The sequence below is a fragment of the Jaculus jaculus genome, chromosome 1, assembly GCF_020740685.1.
Source record: "Jaculus jaculus isolate mJacJac1 chromosome 1, mJacJac1.mat.Y.cur, whole genome shotgun sequence".
NCBI lineage: Eukaryota > Metazoa > Chordata > Mammalia > Rodentia > Dipodidae > Jaculus > Jaculus jaculus.
This window is the reverse complement of record NC_059102.1, coordinates 72391083-72411391: the sequence shown is the minus strand read 5'-3', so window position 1 is coordinate 72411391 and position 20309 is coordinate 72391083. Positions and strand designations below refer to the sequence as shown.

General features: G+C 38.7%; 1 pseudogene; it reads left to right on the top strand.

Moving 5' to 3' along the window:
* LOC101604145 overlaps window positions 1–20309 on the top strand; it is a 56496-nt pseudogene that overhangs the window by 1110 nt on the left and 35077 nt on the right.

Sequence of the window (20309 nt, the reverse complement as noted above, 5' to 3'; positions counted from 1 at the left end):
TCCATTTCCCAGCTATTATAAATTGAGCAGCAATAAACATGGTTGAGCATGTACTTCTAAGGAAATGAGATGAGTCCTTTGGATATATGCCCAGGAGTGCTATAGCTGGGTTCCCATAGTTTCTTTAATCAGTCCTGTCATTCCTGGCCACCCTGGGATCACTGTACATTGGTTTCCCAGAGGCGTCCAGGCAACTGTGGAGCAGGGTTTTGAGTGGCCATGAGTACGATGGGAAGAAACACCCAGGAACATGTGTCAGAGGACAGCTTGTTTATTTGTTGGGGAAATAGGTTTATAAGTGTTCATGTAGTGACAGGAAAAGGTACAGTGTATGGGTCACAGGGGGATTGGCTGCATGAAGGCTGTTGGATAATACATTATTAACATATAGGTACCTTCTGAGTGAGTGGTAAAAGGCCACATGGCCAAGGGGAAACTGAAACCTAAGTCTTATTAGGACATCCAGGTGCCCCAGGCAAAGGGAGGGAGCGGCCTACTCCTGCCTGTCTCAAGGTGAGATTATTGGGGTATAGGCCTGCTGTAACATCCTGCATCTTGGAGCCCTTAGTCATGCCTGACAGCTCAGGCCTACTTTAGCCTCCAGTGGCCTGGGGCTCTAAATGTACCCAACACAATGCCACTACTGTTTAAAAGTACAAAGTTCAGCATCTGAGACTCAAAACAGTCTCTTTACAGTGAGCCTTTAAAATTATAACACAACACAGAGAACAATCAATTCCTACCAAATCAGATATCCAGAGACACAGAGGCTCCCAACACCTCATCACTGAAGCAGACCAAAGATGAACCCAACATGGCTCAGGGAAATTTTGCGGGAAAGGGGGCAGAAAGAATGTAAGAGCCACATGTTGGGTCATGATATGCAGACATTTATACCCATAACTGTGGGCTAACTCCACAATGTATGACCCATATACCTCAACAAGGAGGGGTCAGAGGGAAGCGGTAGGACATGGACAAGCCTAGCCATCTTGACTTTATTCACTGAATACCAAACTAATTAATAAAAATAAATAAATAAAAATTAAAAAATTTTATCACGCCGGGCGTGGTGGCTCACACCTTTAATCCCAGCACTCGGGAGGCAGAGGTAGGAGGATCGCCGTGAGTTCAAGGCCACCCTGAGACTACAGAGTTAATTCCAGGTCAGCCTGGACCAGAGTGAGACCCTACCTCGAAAAACAAAAAACAAAACAACAACAAAAAAATTTTATCACAAGGGGCTCCTGCCATGGGCCTGGGTGGCTGGGGCTCAGCCGACCTCACTATGAAAGATACAGAGTGTGTGTGGGAGAAAGAGATTATAAAGGCACTCTAGGGCTTCCAGCCACTTCAAACAAACTCCAGACGCATAGGCTACTTTGTGCATCTGGCTTATGTGGGTACTGGGAAATCAAAACTGGGTCATTAGACTTTGTAGTCTACCATGTTCAATGTCCAGAGTCTGCTGACTGTCAACTTGCTGCTTATATGTATGTGTGCTTATATCCAGTCCTTGGCACCCAGTGTCCTGGTTATAAATAAGACTGGATTGTTGGCAATATTTTAGAAATGTGCCAGAAGAGATGAATGAAAAAGCCCTGATGTCACAGTGTGCTATGTAGTGATGGCCTTCAGCATCCTTTTCATGCAGTAACTTAGAAAAACTGACATTTGAATTTCCATCAGATTTCACTATAAACAAGGACTTGCCTTCAGGAATACTGGGAAGAATGATTAGCTCATTTATCTCAGAACATTGGATGAGATAACTTTCTACATGCTGTTCTCTATCTTCATGTTATTGGACCAGTGATCTGTATAAATAATTAAGATGCAACCATTACAGAGTTTAAGAGCCTGTAACAATCAACTTCAATACTGTTACTCAATATTACATTCTGCAAATATTCTTCTGTTTTGAAATAAGGTAGCTTAAAGGCACATAGTAGAAACAAAATTGGCAAGGTACTCCATTCCTTCCACTGGGGCTAGGAAATGATACATTTTTACGGTATGGCTAGACTCTTCATAGAGAAAAGTTATTTTTCTTGTTGTGGATTGCATGTGTATTACTAATTGTGCTCTTTAACTGACTACACTTTAAGAATACCTCAACTTTTAGAAAATTCTGCAATTGATTTCAGGGTTTTATCTCTACAATGCAAATTTTAAAACACACAAGCAAGAAATTGCAGAAGACACTAGGAAATGGAAAAACATCCATTTTCCTTGAATCAGAAGAATCAATATTGTGAAAGTGACAATCTTACCAAAAGCAATCTACACATTTAATGCAATCCCCATTAAAACTCCAATGGTATTCTTTACAGAAATAGGGAAAACAATCCAAAAATTCATTTGGAAGCACAAAAAATCTTGAATATTTAAAACAATTTTGAGCAACAAAAATAAGGCTGGTGGTATCACCATTCCTGATTTTAACCTATACTACAGAGCCATAGTAACAAAAACAGCATGGTACTGGCACAGAAACAGACATGTAGATCAATAGAACAGAATAGAGGACCCAAATGTAAGCCTGGATAGCTATAGCCACCTGGTATTTGATGAAAATGCCAAAAATACTCATTGGAGAAAAGACAGCCTCTTCAGTAAATGGTGCTGGGAAAACTGGATATATATCTGCAGAAGGATGAAAATAGATCCTTATCATTCTCCAGGCACAAGAATTAAGTCCAAATGGACCAAAGACCTTACTATCAAGTCTGACTAAACTAATTAATAAAAAAAAAAAAATCAGACCTGAAACTCTGAAACTGCTAGAGGAAAAAGTAGGGGTAACCCTTCAACATATTGGTCTTGGCAAACACTTTTCTGAATATAACCCTAATTACTCAGGCAATAAAGCCACAATTTAACTGCTGGGACTTCATGAAATTACAAAGTTTTTATACAGCAAAGGACACTGTGAATAGAGCAAAGAGGGAACCTACAGAGTGGGAGAAAATCTTTGCCAGCTATACATCTGATAGAGGATTAATATCTAGGATAGACAAAGAACCCAAAAAATTAAATAATAAGAAATCAAATAACCCAATTTAAAAATGGGCTATGTAATTAAATAGAGAGTTCTCAAAAAGAAGAAATACAGATGGCATATAAACATCTAAAAGGAAGTTATACATCCCTAGTCATCAGGGAAATGCAGATTAAAATTATATTGAGATTTCATCTTACTCCTGGCAGATTGGCTACCATCATGAAAACAAATGACCATAAATGCTGGCAAGGATGCAGAAAAAGAGGAAACCTTCTTTACTGTTAATGGGAATGCAATCTGGTCCAGCCACTGTGGAAATCAGTGTGGAGGTTAATGAGACAGCTAAAAATAGATCTACCATATGACCCAGCTGTAGCACTCCTAGGCATATATCCTAAGGACTCACCTTACTACTTTTGAGACACTTGTTCTACCATGTTTATTGCCACTCTATTCACAATACTAGGAAATGGAAATAGCCTAGATGTCCCTCAATGGATGAGTGGATAATGAAGATATGGCACATTTACACAATGGAATTCTACTCAGCAGTTAAGAAAAATGAAAATATGAAATTTGCAGGAAAATAGATGGATCTGGAAAGGATTATATTAAGTGAGGTAACCCAGGCCCAGCAAGCAAATTGTCATATGCTCTCTCTCATATGTGGATACTAGCAATAGATGATTGGATTTCTGTGTGAGTAGGAAGAAAACTCAGTAGCAGAGGCTAGTAAATTAGAAAAGAGATATATAAAGGGAATAAAAAGGAAGGGAGAGGGGGCCTTAATAGGAAGGTATTGTGTATAAGTAAGTAAAAAAATATATAGATTAATGGGGGTGAAAATGCCTAAGAGAGGTCAGCAGAAGAGATTGAGTAAAGGAAAGACAAAGGGAGGCTAATAAAACCTAAGAGGATATAAATAAATCATATGAAAAGCTACAGTTTTGGACAACGGAATACAAGGCATAGATTGTTAGTAGAAATTTTTCAATGCCAAGGATGGGATACCTATCAGTGAATTGTTGGCCAGCATGGTCCCTGATGTCCCCAAAACATTACAAGCCATTGCTGGGGCCTTGGTTTCCCACTAGGAATTGATGGTAAGACCCTATTGCTGAAGACTACACATACTTGGGTTGTAAGATCACTGAGAAATCCTGCTAGAACTGAGCTGACAACCTCCTCCATGTAGACCAGCTGACAGAAAGCTGGAAAAAGCCATACTGCATGAAGCTCAAGGGGAAAGAGAGAAATCAACAGTGAAGATATTCCACACTGGACATTGTAAGCCTTATGTTTGACCAAAAAGGCCTAATGAGCCAACAGGTGCAATAGCGACACATCTGTTTCTGGGAAACCATCTGCACTCTAATGTGACTGGAGGCCTGTTCCTTGGGAGGGAATACATCCCTGATACTGAAAACCTACAACAGGGGAAGGGTAGCACTCATTAAAACATGATCTTCCAGACACAGAATGGCCTGGATGTCCATGACCTCACAGTGTCTGACACTACCTACACAAGACTATCATAATAGGAGGAAAAGATGATGACATCAAAATAAAAGAGAAACTGATTGAGAGGGTGAGGGAATATGATGGACAGTGGAGTTTCAAAGGGGAAAGTGGAGGAGGGAGGAAATTACCATGGGATATTGTTTACAATCATGGAAGTTGTTAATTATAAAAATTAATTTTTTTTTAATTTTTATTAACATTTTCCATGATTATAAAATATATCCCATGGTAATTCCCTCCCTCCCCACTCCCACACTTTCCCATTTGAAATTCCATTCTCCATCATATTACCTCCCCATTACAATCATTGTAATTACATATATACAATATCAACCTATTAAGTATCCTCCTCCCTTCCTTTCTCTACCCTTTATGTCTCCTTTAAAATTATAACACAAGTTTAATATACATAATGGCAAAGAGTAAGCATACCAACTGTAAAAATATGGCATAGCAAGGAAAGATTGAACCAATATAAGATCTAAAACAACCAAGAAAACATCAAATCCAATAGGTTCAAGTCCAAAATCTGTAACCAGTGATAAAACCTCTGGAATCCAATTCTACCCTCACAGTCAGTCTGCTCAAAGCCTGGGAAAAACTCCATCATGCACCAGCAGTTCTCCTTAGCAGTCATTTGTAGCCCTGGCATCTCCATAAATTCCTGGGGTCTCCTTTGTAACCCATGGTTTATCCTCATGGTTCCATCCAGTCTCCATATAGGGATGCCAACAATCCTGCCTCACATTGCCCTGAGACCATTTCCAGGAAACAGATCACTCTGCATATCCAATAACCCCTTTGTTGCAGTCCGGTTCGCATTGCTGGTAGAAATCACCCAACCAACAGCAGCTTCTGGGAAAAAGAGATTTATTTTGGCTTACAGGCTCAAGGGGAAGCTCCACAATGGCAGGGAAAAACAATGGCATGAGCAGAGGGTGGACATCACCCCATGGCCAACATAAGATGGACCACAGCAACAGGAGGGTGTGCCAAACACTGGCATGGGGAAATTGGCTATAAAGACCATAAGCCCGCCCCCAAAAATACACTCCCTCCAGGAGGCATTAATTCCCAAATATCCATCAGCTGGGAACCTAGCATTCAGAACACCTAAGTTTATGGGGGACACCTGAATCAAACCACCACACCCTTTTTCTCTGGATTTGATATACTCCCACAGCACTAGGTAAAATACCAAATTTATTAATCCAGGGTGAAGAAAAACTGACTTTGAAGAGTAGTACACTCCTTCAGCATTCATGATCGCTGCTTTCAAAAGAGTTAGCAATCTTCCTGCGATCACCATGCAGAACAACTGGCCCAATCTTAATGGTGGTAACAGCTTAAAAACTTACAGCTGAAGTGTGTTACAGTCTCCAGCCCAAACTTTCATTTCTTTCTGTGCATATGCCTCTGCTTACACCACTTCATTTATACTAAATGCAACCTGCTCAAGTTCTTTGGACATGGGAAGAACTCCCCTAACACTTCCCACAAAATCTCTTTTCCCTCATAAGCCAAGCCTCTATCTATAGTCCATCGTTCCTTCTTCAGTTAGCTCTTTCTATTCTGGCCAAAATGGCCGATCAAACTCTTCTTACAGCGCTGTAAAGCATTCAGTGGTAGTCTGAATTAGGTGTGCCCCATCAGTTTGTGTTATGAATGGTTGATAAACAGCTGATGCAATTTACGAATTGGTTCATTACTGGTGGAGATGTGTTGTTTGAAGAAGATTTATGGGTGTTATAGCCAGCCTCCCCCTGACAGTTTTTGACACAGTCTCTTACTGCTGCTTTCCACCTGATGTTGACCAGGAGGTGACGTCCTGCTCCTTCTATGCCATTGTTTTCCCTGTCATCATAGAGTTTCCCCTCAAGTCTATAAGCTAAAATAAACCCTTTCTTCCCACAATCTTCTTTTGTTCTGGCATTTTGTGTCAGCAGTGTGAAGGTAACTGGAGTAGTAAATTGGTACTGACAGTGTGGCTGTTGCTGCAAGAAATCTAACCTTTTGGATTTTGATGTTTTGGAATTTGTATGCTGGGAGAATGTGGAAGGCTAGAGAAGCCTCACATTGCAGTACGCCAATTTTAGTGTGATTTTCTGATGAGAGTTTGAAAATGCTAAAGGCCAAGATAATTGGGTCTATGAAAGCTTGGCTTTTGAGCTTCCAAAGGGGAAGGAGAGTCATCAGAGAACTGAGCTACTGGTATAAAGGCTGGCTACATAAGTAATGGTCTGGTGTGCTTGGTGGAAGGTATAGAACAGAAAGTATGAAAGATATATGGTTAATCACAGAAAAAAATTAAGCAAATTTAAAGTCACTGGCACAAAGACTAGATTTAGGTTACCGAAGGTGCAATTGTTAAACAGATTACCATCATTAAGGGTGGGTCAACTGCCTTGCATTGGAACAATAGAAAAGATGCCTGAGGGTAAAATCCTCCCAGGAAAGGCTCAATGAGTAGGCAAGCAAACTTTCTTACAAAGAACAGACTTAAAGGAAGAATTTAAAAGTTGTATGTTGCTCTTCAAAGTCAAGATTTATTTCATTCCTGAATTTACAAATTTGTAGAGCCACTTCTCACCTGGTACTGGTTTTGGAAGCATAAAATGCTGGGGAGCTGGTCATAGAGAACACATGGTTCTAGAAGCCACTGATAGGTATGGGGTGTGAAGCAGGGATAGCTCCCTGTATGGAGGGCAAATAAGGCCATTGTATGGAACTGTAAAGATAGACTGTGGTTTTCAGTGTAAACCCATAGATGTTTTGGAAATACCAGGATTATGTATGGAGTGCTGCAGGTCTAGGAAGTGTTTTTCCCCAGAATATGAGCAGCCCATCTGAATGGATAGGATTTGAACTCTAGAGACTCATCACTGGTTAGAATTATCACACCTGGAGACTTTCACTGGTTAGATTTGCTTGCTAGACTTGGAGTTACAGAATTTGATATTTCCCCTCTTAGTTTTAAATCTTGTGTTGGTTCAATCTTTCTTTGTTGTACCCAATACCATCTTTAGCAGTATGAATCCATATTCCTTGCCATTATGTTTTTTTTGTTTTTGTTTTTGTCTACTGGCCTAGTGTAAAGATCTTGAACTATAGGGATGTTTGAACACTATTAAGATAAAATCTATAGGGACTTTTAAAGTTGGACTGAATGTTTTGCATTTTGCATCATGTATGGATACCAGTTTATGGGGGCGAGTGGCAGAATATAGTGAATTAGGTGTGCCCTATAAATTCATGCGTTCCTAATGTGTAATTTACAACTAATGGCAATTTGGGAATTGGATCCTTATTAGAGGAGGTATGCTGTCAGGGGTGGGCTTTTTGTTGTTGTGGTAATACGAGTGTATGTCCCCCAATAGGCTCAGATGTTTTATTGGAGCCTGTAATGGCTTTCTAGCTGCCTAATTGGAAGAGGTGTTACTATGGGTGGATCCTGGAACACAAAACTAAAGTGTGTTTGGGGGCAGATCTGATTTATAGCCCAAAAGTATACAGAAAATGTCTGAGCACTGTCTGGCTCCCTGATGTTTTGCTACCAGGTTTGTGCTTGTAGGTTGTGCTGGCTGTTTAGTAGTATCTCTCTGCTTGGATTTATGCATGGGAGAAAACTTATTCCACCATTGATAGAATTTTCTCTTGGATATTTAAGCTGAAATAAACCCTTTTTTCTGTAAACTGTGTATGCTTTAGATGTTCATCCCAGCAACATGGAGAAATTGGAACCAAGAAGTAGGGTCATTGCTGGGATGAGTCTGACCATGTTGGTTTTGGTCTTTTGAAATTTCTGTGCTGGATAAATGGGACAGAATGTGGTACCTAAAACTGAAGATACCTTCCTAAACAGTAAGCCATATATACTATTCTGGTGAGAGTTTGAAAATGCTTAATGAAGAGAGAATTGCATTTGAAGGCATTGCTTATTAACTTTCAAAGAGGAAGAAAAAAGCAGAGAATTTTGTTGGAATTGGGCTACTGGTATAAGAGCTGGCTGCATTCTTCTGCCCAAGCAAAAAGAGTTAAAGCAAAGTTAAAGTTAAGCAAGGATTGTTGTGGTTGTTGGAAGATATAAAACTGAGAAATATAAGATTTTTGTTTGGAAACATTTGAGCAAGTTTAAAATTACTGGCACTGAGACTTGTTATTGAAGGTGCTATTGTTAAGGAAATATTATTATGGTTAAGAATAGCCTTAACTACTTTACATTGAAACAATGTGAAGAATGCCTGAAGTGGTTCCAAACAGGACATACTGAATGGTAAAAATTCAACCTCTTTTGTAAGAAACAAACCTGCCCCTGGATTAACATGGTTGTGTCCTGCACAACTGATATTGATCCTGGAAGCATGAAATGCATGGGAATAGGCTCATGAAGTGCACATGAGTCCAAAAGCCTCTGCTGAGATGAGGCATGAAAAACATGGCATTCCTGATGTAAAGGCTAGAAAGACCAATGTGTAGAGCTGAAGATGAACTGTGGTTTACAATGGCAACCTGAAGATATTTTGGATATACAGGACCATGTAAGAGCTACCATGGAGTACTGTTGGCTTTGGGTAAAAATTTTCTCCGACTAGTCAGCCCAGCAAGGGAGGGAGCAGAATTGTAAAAGCAAGAGGCTGTCAGTCACTGATTATGAATGTCAAAATTGAACTGCAGATATTTATTTTACTTGATGGTTGATTCTGCATTGGTTCAGTCTCTCCTAGTTATGCCTTATGCCAATAAAAAGTGTTTAGTCTGTGCCATTATATGTTGGAAATATGGAACTTGTTTTGATTTTATAGGACTCACAGTTAAGAGAAAGTCTTGAATCTCCAATGAAACTTGGGACTTTAGAAGAAAATTAGGTTGGTAAAGACTATGGGAACATTTGAAGTTGACCTGAATTCAATTTACAATGTAGGATGATCATGGGTCTATTTTAGAGCAGGGGTAGAATATGGTTATTTGAATGTATGTCTCCCAATAGACTCAGATATTCTATTAAAGTATATAACTTGGATTTCTAGATCCCTGGTTGGGAGAGCTGGCACTGTAGTCTGGGTCTACCAGCTATAGGTGTGTTTGGGAGCATATCTGAGTTATAGCTCAAAAGTATACAGAAAGATCTGAGTCCTGCCTGGTTCCTGATGTTCTGCTGCCAGGTTTGTGATGGCTTCTGGTACTGGCTATTGTGTGGTATCTTTCTCTACTTGGATTTATGAATGGGAGCCAATTTCTTCCACCACTGGTAGAACTTCACCTCAGATATGTAAGCTGAAACAAGCCTTTTCTCCTATAAACAGTGTCTGGTTTGGATGTTCATGCCAGCAATGTGGAGCTCAATACAATAGGTGTTAAAGACAGCTTCCCTTTGCCAGTGCTTTGCACACTTTTCAGATGTTGTCCATCTGATGTTGGCCAGGAGGATATGTCCACCTTCTGGTCATGGCATTGTTTCCCCTACCATCATGAAGTTTCTCCTCAGGTTTGTAAGCCAAAATAAACCCTTTCCTTCCACAAGATATTTTTCATTGGGTGCTTTGAGCCAGAAACATTAAACTAACTGCAACACACTAGTCTAAAGTATTAAATCCTTCTATATTTCTCCCACAAATCAGTTCCAAAAGATCAAAAGCCACACCATTATGTTTCTAGCAATAATGACCCTACTCCTCTGGTACCATTTTTCTGTTGCAATTACCTTTGTGTTGCTGAAAGGAAACACCTGAATAAAAGATGTCTTATTTTGGCTTAGAGTCTTGAAGGGAAAGCTTCATGATGCCAAGAAAAAAATTGTATAAAGAGATGGCTGAACTTCATCTCCGTCACAATAGAAAGAAAATAGCAGCAGGATAGTGAGCCAAACTCTAGCAAAGGGGAGCTAGAAACACCCCTAGGCTCACTTCCTCTAGCAAGGGTCTACCTCCTAAATTGCCATTAGTGGGGGACCAAACTTTCAAAACCTCAAGTTTAAGGGGGGAAATTGATTCAAACACCACAGTGTCTTTCAGCAGAAGAATCGAAGTGTACCTCAATGTCACAAAATAATTATGTCATCTGTTATTCCAATACTTGAAGGCCCTTGGAAGACACTCTGACAACCAGAAAATAGGCCATGATGAGCAAGTGTTAGGCCCTGGGATAATGATGATAAGTATAAAAACAGCCTTCATGGATATTTTAATGTTAAAGAAAAGACAGTTTTCTAAAAAGAAAAGTAATGGTATGAATAAACAAAGGCCTTCTCCATAAAGATACATAAAATATGTGTTGCAAAGAAAGTGAACATGTGAGTAACTGGAAGGCATCTTATTGCACAGAATGCTAGGAAAGCCACTGAATTCCTTGGTTAACTCTCCTTCATCTTTAAAGCTAGCAAGCAAGTAACAGCTTCTCTCCCTTCTGTCCTCATGTATCTCCTCCAGCTCTGATTTGTGAGCTCTTTATGAAAGGACCTGTAATTATATCACACACATAAGAACAATCCAGTATAATCTTCTGTCTCAGAATCTTTAATTTATACACAATTTATACCAATGCCTCTTTTGCCATGTAAAGTAACATGCCTACAACTCTCTGAAGTCTCAGGTGGGGACAGCCTTAAGGGAGGCAATATTCAGCTTACCACAGTTAATTGTCTTATCTTTAATACAGGTGAAACAATAGGACCTCTCCTATGGTTGTAAAGAAATTTTACATCAGGTACTAAGAAGGTTACCTGGCAGAAAGAAAACCCTGAACACATGTGATCAGCTATTTTTAGAACAGATTTCTTTACCCGCCTTTTTCTTTCTTTCTTTTTTTTTTTAATTATTTATTTATTTATTTATTTATTTGAGAGCGACAGACACAGAGAGTAAGACAGATAGAGGGAGAGAGAGAGAATGGGCACGCCAGGGCTTCCAGCCACTGCAAACTAACTCCAGACGCGTGCGCCCCCTTGTGCATCTGGCTAACGTGGGACCTGGGGAACCGAGCCTTGAACTGGAGTCCTTAGGCTTCACAGGCAAGCGCTTAAGTGCTAAGCAATCTCTCCAGCCCTTTACCCACCTTTTTCATGCCTCATTCCTACCCATATCTTAGCTCAGCTCCTAACTACTTTATTTTTTTTTTTTACAATCACCTTTGTCTATAGGTTTACCCTCTAATGCATACTATCTGCCCTCCACACCACCACAAGGGAGAGCCTAGTAAGGACTCCCTTCAGCCTAGGCTGTCCTGGAATTCACTATTGTCTCAAGGTGGACTTGGACTCATGGCAATCCTCCTACCTCTGCCTCCTGAGTGCTAGAATTAAAGGCATGCACCACCATGCCAGGCCATTAACTCAATAAATACATAGCATGTGTCTACTTTAAGCAAAATGTCTGCTATTAGCTTGGATCCAGGTCCTATGCCAGCTAAACATCTCGACCCAGGTATTGAACATTTTTACCTCTATACCTTAGTACCTCACAGGTGCCTGCACAACAGTAGATGCTCACTAATGCCTAATGGGTGAGTTAATGAGTGGATGTATCTAGTTATAACCATCCTATGCTTGTACAAGGGAAGGAGCCTTATTAAATTCTTTTTAGAAGAACATGTTATGGTTATTGGTAAAGCAGTTGAGATGCAATAAAAAATTACAACTTTAACTCAATGCCTCCATGAGAAACATGTCTGAGCCTCTATACCTCTTCTGTCCCTGAAGTCAGAGCTGCATATAGACAATACAAAACTCCAAAGAAGGATTCTAAGGGAAACAACAGTAGAATGCCATATAACACACATTTCCATCTAACTTTTATAAAAGAGAAGCATTTACCTTGTGACGTAGCTCCCATTAGAGTTAATACATATTTTCTGTCTTTCAATGTAATCTCACTTGCTCTTCACCACCAAAAATAAAAAATAAATAAATAAACAAGGAAATAAATGCAAGATACTTCTGAGAAGGGCTATTTTCTCTGCTCTCTATTCAAGCAAGTGCCTGCCAAACCAATTAATACCTCCTGAATGTAATCTCCCTACTATGTTAATGTTATGTTAATAAATGCAATTAAGATAACATTCAGGAGGTGTTAATTGGTTTGGCAGTTGTACATGAACAAGAAGCACAGATATTTTGCTTTTCCTATTTATGGAGGCAGGAAGTGACACAAAGTTGGACAAAAGGAAACTTAATTTGTCTCCATCTCTTTTGATACCACTTAGGCCTTTTCTGTTAAATCATACATGGGATATTTTAATGATAATTTAGATAGCATTACAAACAAAGAGATTGTCAAATGTTACAAAAACACTAAAAGTACATTTTGCCACAAAAATTAAGTACATGATTACTCTCTTTAAAATGGTATGTATGTCACATGTCTTATATATACACATGCTGTCCCTTTTTATAAATGTGCTTATAGAATTTATGCACATAAATTCTTATACTAATCAAGGAAGGATACTATTTAAGGGAATCAAATTCTATACTATTCTTGGTATATTTGTTTTTTTTAATGTACACAGTGTTTAAGGGTTAATGGTAAGGACTCCTAAGTGTCCAACAACAAACAAATGAATAAATCAAATGTGGTGTATATTCATAATGAAAATGTTTCACCCACAAAAAGAGTGAAGTTACATTCTTTGCCAGCAAATGGATGCAATGTAGATAATCATATTAAATGAATTAAGTGTTGTGTGTGTGTGTGTCATACACATGTAGTATGTGTGAAATGAAAGTGGAAGTCAAACTGGGGTGGGGAGAAGACTCATGGGAAGGGTGGTGGGGTGATGCAAGGGAAGGCATAGAGTATGGGGAGAATAAGTCAGCATACAATGTATATTTGTATAAAAACAACAATAAATATTTTTATTTAAAAGAAAAAGATAGCAGAAAAGGACTTTAAAAAGTTAATGGCCCTTTAATCTAAACTTACAATAAAATTATGGTTTTTATTTTGTGTTAGAAATTATACAGATACTCAAAACATCGTACCTTACTTTGTAAAAGAGAAACAAGCCTAAATAAATAGGTGTTACATTGTCTTGTCATCAAAGACACTGTGTATTTCTAGAAGGTGGCTTTTGTTGGTCTTTTCCAGGCTTACTCTTCTTAAGACTTTATTAGGAATCCAGAGGATGAAATCAGAGAATTGCTCCCATTCACAATTGCATCAAGAAAATAAATAAATAAATAAAGTACATTAGAATAAACCTAACCAAGGAGGAAAGAATCTCTACAATGAGAACTTTAAAATACTCAAGCGAGAAATTGCAGAAGACACTAGAAAGTGGCGAAACATCCCCTGTTCCTGGATTGGAAGAATCAATATTGTGAAAATGGCAATCTTACCAAAAACAATCTACACATTTAATGCAATCCCTATCAAAATTCCAAAAGCATTCCTCATGGAAATAGAAAAACAATTCAAAAATTCATTTGGAATCACAAAAAAAGCTCGAATATGTAAAATAATACTGAGCAACAAAAATAAGGCTGGTGGTATCACCATACCTGATTTTAACCTATACTGCAGAGCCATAGTAACAAAATCAGCATGGTACTGGTACAAAAACAGACATGTAGATCAGTGGAACAGAATAGAGGACCCAGATGTAAGCCCAAGTAGCTATGGCCACCTGATATACAATAAAAATGCCAAAAATACTCATTGGAGAAAAGACAGCCTCTTTAGCAAATGGTGTTGGGAAAACTGGATATATATCTGCAGAAGGATGAAAATAGATTCTTCTCTCTCGCCATGCACAAGACTTAAGTCCAAATGGATTAAAGACCTTAACATCAGACCTGAAACTGCTAGAGGAAAAAGTAGGGGAAACCCTCCAACATATTGGTCTTGGCAAAGTCTTTCTGAATACAACCCCAATTGCTCAAGCAATAAAACCACAGATTAATCACTGGGACCTCATGAAATTACAAAGATTTTGCACTGCAAAGGGCACAGTGAATAAAGCAAAGGGGCAACCTACAGAATGGGAAAAAATCTTCGCCAGCTATATATCTGATAGAGGATTAATATCTAGGATATACAAAGAACTCAAAAAGTTAAATAATAAGGAATCAAACAAGCCAATCAAAAAATGGATTATGGAGCTAAATAGAGCATCCTCAAAGGAAGAAATACAAATGGCATATAAGCATCTAAAAAAAAGTTCTACGTCACTAGTTATCAGGGAAATGCAGATTAAAACTACATTGAGATTCCATCTCACTCCTGTCAGATTGGCCACCATCATGAAAACAAATGGTCATAAATGTTGGCAGGGATGTGGAAAAAGAGGAACCCTTCTACACTGCTGGTGGGAATGCAATCTGGTTCAGCCATTGTGGAAATCAATGTGGAGGTTCCTAAAACAGCTAAAGATTGATATACCATATGACCCAGCTATAGCACTCCTAGGCATATATCCTAAGGACTCATCTCATTTCCTTAGAAGTACATGCTCAACCATGTTTATTGTTGCTCAATTTATAATAGCTGGGAAATGGAACCAGCCTAGATGTCCCTCAACTGATGAGTGGATAATGAAGATGTGGCACATTTATACAATTTAGTTCTACTCAGTGGTAAAGAAAAATGAAGTTATGAAATTTGCAGAAAAATGGATGGACCTGGAAAGGATTATACTAAGTGAGGTAACCCAGGCCCAGAAAGCCAAATGCCACACGTTCTCTCTCATATGTGGATCCTAGCTACAGATAACTGGGCTTATGCGTGTGAATGAAAATACTTAGTAGCAGAGGCCAGTAAGTGAAAAAGGAGACATAAAGGGAAGAGAAAGGAAGGGAGGAGGGTACTTAATAGGTTGATATTGTATATATGTAAGTACAATGATTGTTATGGGGAGGTAATATGATGGAGAATGGAATTTCAAAGGAGAAAGTGTGGGGGGGAGGGAATTAACACGGGATTTTTTTTTATAATCATGGAAAATGCTAATAAAAATTTAAAAAAATAAAAATAAAAAATAAAAAAAGACTTTATTAGGAATCACCATTAATAATTGTCCCCTACAATGTGATATGTGAGAGCATATCAGTACATATTTGCAGAAGTCCTAGGCCAATAGGTGGTTATAGGAAATTCCCAGTGTCAGAGGTAGGAAGCTGTCCAGGAAATTATTGGCCACGAAGGCCTTTCAGGCTCCAAAACAATATAGTTGTTGCCAGTACTCTTTTTTCAAATTTATTTTTATTAGCTATATACATATTTAGTATATAAACAACACATGTTGGTACCATTCTTTCCCTCCTCCCTGCCCCTTTGGTGAAGAATCCTTCCTCATTGGGTCAACCCCATAGGGAGTGTGGGTCATACAGTATGGCTGTGGAGGAGAGGCAATGTCTCTGTGCAAAATGTCCCAACTTCTGGCTCTAACAGTCTTTCTGTCTCCTCTTCTACAAAATTCCCTGAGCTGTGTGGGTAAATTTTAAGTCTACTTCAGTGTTGGGCACTTAGCAGGCCCTGACATCTCTGGCTTGGTAGGTGGTGTGTGTCTTCAGTGTCTATGTCCTTCACCCATGTGCTGATATCAGATTCAGATTCAGTTAAAAAAAAAAAAAAAAAAAAAAGCAGCACTCTTGCAAATGGAGTCTTCAGCAGTAGGGTCTTACCACTAACCTCTGGTGGGAAATCAAATGCTATGACATAAGTCTGTCCTGTTTGTTTTGAGAGACTTACTAGGTCACTCTGATCAACAGCTCATTGTGGATGTATACCACATCCTGGTACAGGGAGTTACAGGCCAGTGCCAAAGGGAAAAAAATAAAAAATAAAGAAACAGGAAAAATTTAAGGTTAGGCTTCTTCTTACCCTCTTCAGGGCCCTTAGATTCCAATGCTCCCCCTGAGGTCCTTTTTACGGTTCCAGCTTTTAGTCTAACTTCTAGGATATAGAATGATATGATGCCAGTTCAATTTGGGTTCAGTATTAAGACCCCCTCCATACCCTTCCCCTTCCCCAAGCCCTACCCAACTTGGGTTGATCCAATTAAGGAACTGCAGATGGGTGAGACCATGTGACAGTTGTCTTTCTGTGATTGTTTGAATTTGCTTAGAATGGTCTGTTGCAAGTTCAACCTTTTCTCTACAGATTTCATTGTGTCATTTTTTTGTACTGCTGAGCAGAATTCCCTTGTGTAGATGTGCCACATCTTGGTTATCCATTTGTCCAATGCTGGGCACCTGGGTTGATTCCACTTCTTGGCTATTATGAATTAAGAGGCAATAAACATGATTGAGAAAATATCTATGAACTTAGATGTGGAGGTTTTAGGATAAATGCCCAGTAAGAGAAAAACAAGGTCTGTTATTAGCTCTATATTCATCCTTTTCAGGAGTCTCCATATTGATTTCCATAGTAGTTATATGAGCTTACATTCCCACCAACAGTGAATGAGTTAGGAGATTAATCTGCTCTGTGTCTAGGGATGTGTCTAGGAATTCATTCATTTTTCCAGATTATTCAATTTTGTGGAGTAGAGGATCTCTTCTTCATTTCTGATCTTGTTAATTTGACACCTCTCTCTAATTTTTTTGTTTTTGCTTGATCAAATTGGCCAGGTGTTTGTCAATCTTCTTTATTTTTTCAAAGAACCAGTTCTTCATTTCATTGATTTTTAAAATTGTTTTCTGGGCTGGAGAGATGGCTTAGTGGTTAAGTGCTTGCCTGTGAAGCCTAAGGACCTCGGTTCAAGGCTTGATTCCCCAGGATCCACGTTAGCCAGATGTACAAGGGGGCACATGCGTCTGGAGTTCGTTTGATGTGGCTGGAGGCCCTGGCGTGCCCTTTCTCTCCCTCTTTCTCTCTCTCTCTCTCTCTCTCTCTCTCACTGCCTCTTTCTCTGTCTATCACTTTCAAATAAATAAATAAACATAAAAATTTAAAAAATAAAATAAAATTGTTTTCTTAGTTTCCAATATGTTAATTTATGCTTGAATCTTGATAACTTCTTTCTGTCTGAAGCTCTTTGGGTGGGGTTCTTATTTTTCCAATGCCTTTAGGTGGACAGTCAGGATATTAATTTGGGATCTCTCTGTCTTTCTAATGAAGGCATTTAGGGCTATGAATTTTCCCCTTGGGACTGCCTTCATTGTGTCCCATAAGTTTTGGTTGGTTGTGTTTTATTATCATTCAGTTCTAGAAATTTTACAATTTCTTTTTTGGTTTCTTCCACAATCCATACATTGATTTACTTATTTATTTTTAATTATTCATTCATTTATTTAAGAGACAGTGGGGAGCATTAATGGGTATGCCAGGGCATCTTGCCACTACAAATGAACTCCAGAATCCTGCACCACTTTGTGAATCTGGCTTTACATGGGGACTGAGAATTAAATCCAGGCCAGCACACTTTGCAAAGAAGTGCCTTTAACTGCTGAGCCACTTCACAGCACAAAATTTAATCACCAGTGTGAGATTTGTGAATGGGGAAAACTCAATCTGATCACAGTGTTTGGGGGGGGGTGAAGAACGTTAAGAAGTGATTACAAATGGATAAATCCATCAGAAGGAAGCCTCTATGATTGAAAACTTACTGATCACTTTATAAAAAGAGTCAATGGAGTACTAAGGGCAAATCTGAAGTTATTGAGCACAGGTGTGCCAGAAACTCATTACAAAAGGTCAGAATTCTCTTTCAGTGCCACTTTCAGATATGAAACCAAAGCTGAAGGCATAGCCAGAATCAGGTGTCAAAGCCAAGGCTAGTACCAAAAGCAGATCTGGAGCCAGACCTAGAACAAAATTCAGAGCCAGAGTCAGGGCCAGAGCTGGAGCAAGGGCCAGACCAAGACATGAGTCCAAAATAGAGAAGAGAGACTGTCCATCACAGAGGAAAGACAGGTTTCTACCAACTTGCAAAAAAAAAGAGGAATTCCAGATGGAATCCAAGAATCATTGGGTTTACCTCTGGAGAATGACTATTGTTGCAGATTTTATTTTACACTCAGATCAGAGAATAACGGGGAGTGAAGCTTGGTGCCTTGAACTCCTTTCTAAAAGAGGAAAATGACATTTCAACTCTACCACAACCTGGTCTAACCAGAACAATATAACTACTTCAATAGAAGAAAGGTAACCTAAAAATTGAACTAATATGGGTTTGGGAGAGGGTACAGGGATTAAGAACTCTTACAGCTTAAGTATGAGGGTAACTTGAGCCAGAGACTACCAACATTAACTTCAACTCCACATGTAAAAAGCTGAGCATGACCACACACATTTGTCACTCCGTCTGTGCAGGACATAGACAGATGATTGGGGCTTGCTAACAAACACCAACTCTGAGTTGAAACCCCATCTCAAGAAAATACATGAAAAAATGATGAGAAGACACATATGTATATACATGTCATCATACCACATAGCATCCCAAACACACACTCTACACATGAACACACAGGCAAAAAAAAAAAAAAAAAAATTCAACCAATAATCTAATTTCTGATGTACAAGTCCCAACACACACACAAAAAAAAACACAAGTAAGATGAAAAATAAAGAAATATGTTGATGTTTCTCCCAAACTGCAAGTCCCAGAGCAATGGGCTTTATTGAGAGTGACTCAAACAAAAATCTAGGTGAATAATTGCAAAGAATAATTATAAACATGTTCAAGTAAATGAAAGATGGTACAATCAAAAAGCTGAATTAAGTCAATATATGAAATAAAACTGGGCCAGGCATGGTGGCATATGTCTTTAATCCCAGCATTCAGGAGGCAGAGGTAGAAGGATCGTGAGTTTGAGGCCACCTTGAGAGTACAGAGTGTATTCCAGGTCAGCCTGGGCTAGAGTGAAGACCGACCTCGGGGGGGAAAAAAAAAAGAAAAAAGAAATAAAACCGGAATTCAACTTAAAATATAAAACAGAAATACTGAAGAAAAAACAAACTGAAATTTTGCATATAAAAAAAATTCAAGTTAGTTAAATAAAAACCTCAGAATGGATATCCAGGAGGAAAGACTATTGCGGATTCAATAAAAGATATACATACAGTTATATGCAGTTGAAAACAATGATTAATTTTAAAATATATTAATGGAACATACCAGACCTTCAGGATGTGATGAAAGACATAATCTACATGTATAGGTATAGTTTAAAATACCAAAGATTAGCCGTGCATGGTGGCACAAGCCTTTAATCCCAGCACTCGGGAGGCAGAAGTAGGAGGATCACCATGAGTTGGAGGCCACCCTGAGACTACATAGTGAATTCCAGGTCAGCCTGGGCTAGAGTGAGACCCTACCTCGAAAAGACCTAAATAAATAAATAAATAAATAAATAAATAAATAAATAAACAAATACCAGAGATGCCACAGTGTTTGTCAGTTTTAAGTCAAACTGTTGATAGAATCATTTTCTTATAGCATTAAGCAATAATATCTAAATTTTGTATATGGCACTTAATATAAATAAGAAAAAAATAAAGTAGATGACTTTTTATTTTAAAGGCAGAGAGCCTAACTCTATCATTGATGATGCCTTCAGCAAGCCAATCAGCCACTAGGAGCTTGGTTGAGAAATGGTATCATTTTCTTTATTTGAAATTAGATAAAATAAGAATCTGGAAAAATCCATTTTCTGAAAGAAGATACTGAAAGCAGACAGGCAATAGATATTATCCCTTAATGTCAAGAATGGAGGTTAAAATTTATTTTAAAATCAGATATTAGTTTCCATTAGTTTTGCATGGGGAGTGGTGTGCATGTACATGTGTGTTGCATATGGAAGTCAGAAGTCGATGCTGGGTGTGGTATTCAATCACTGTCCACCTCC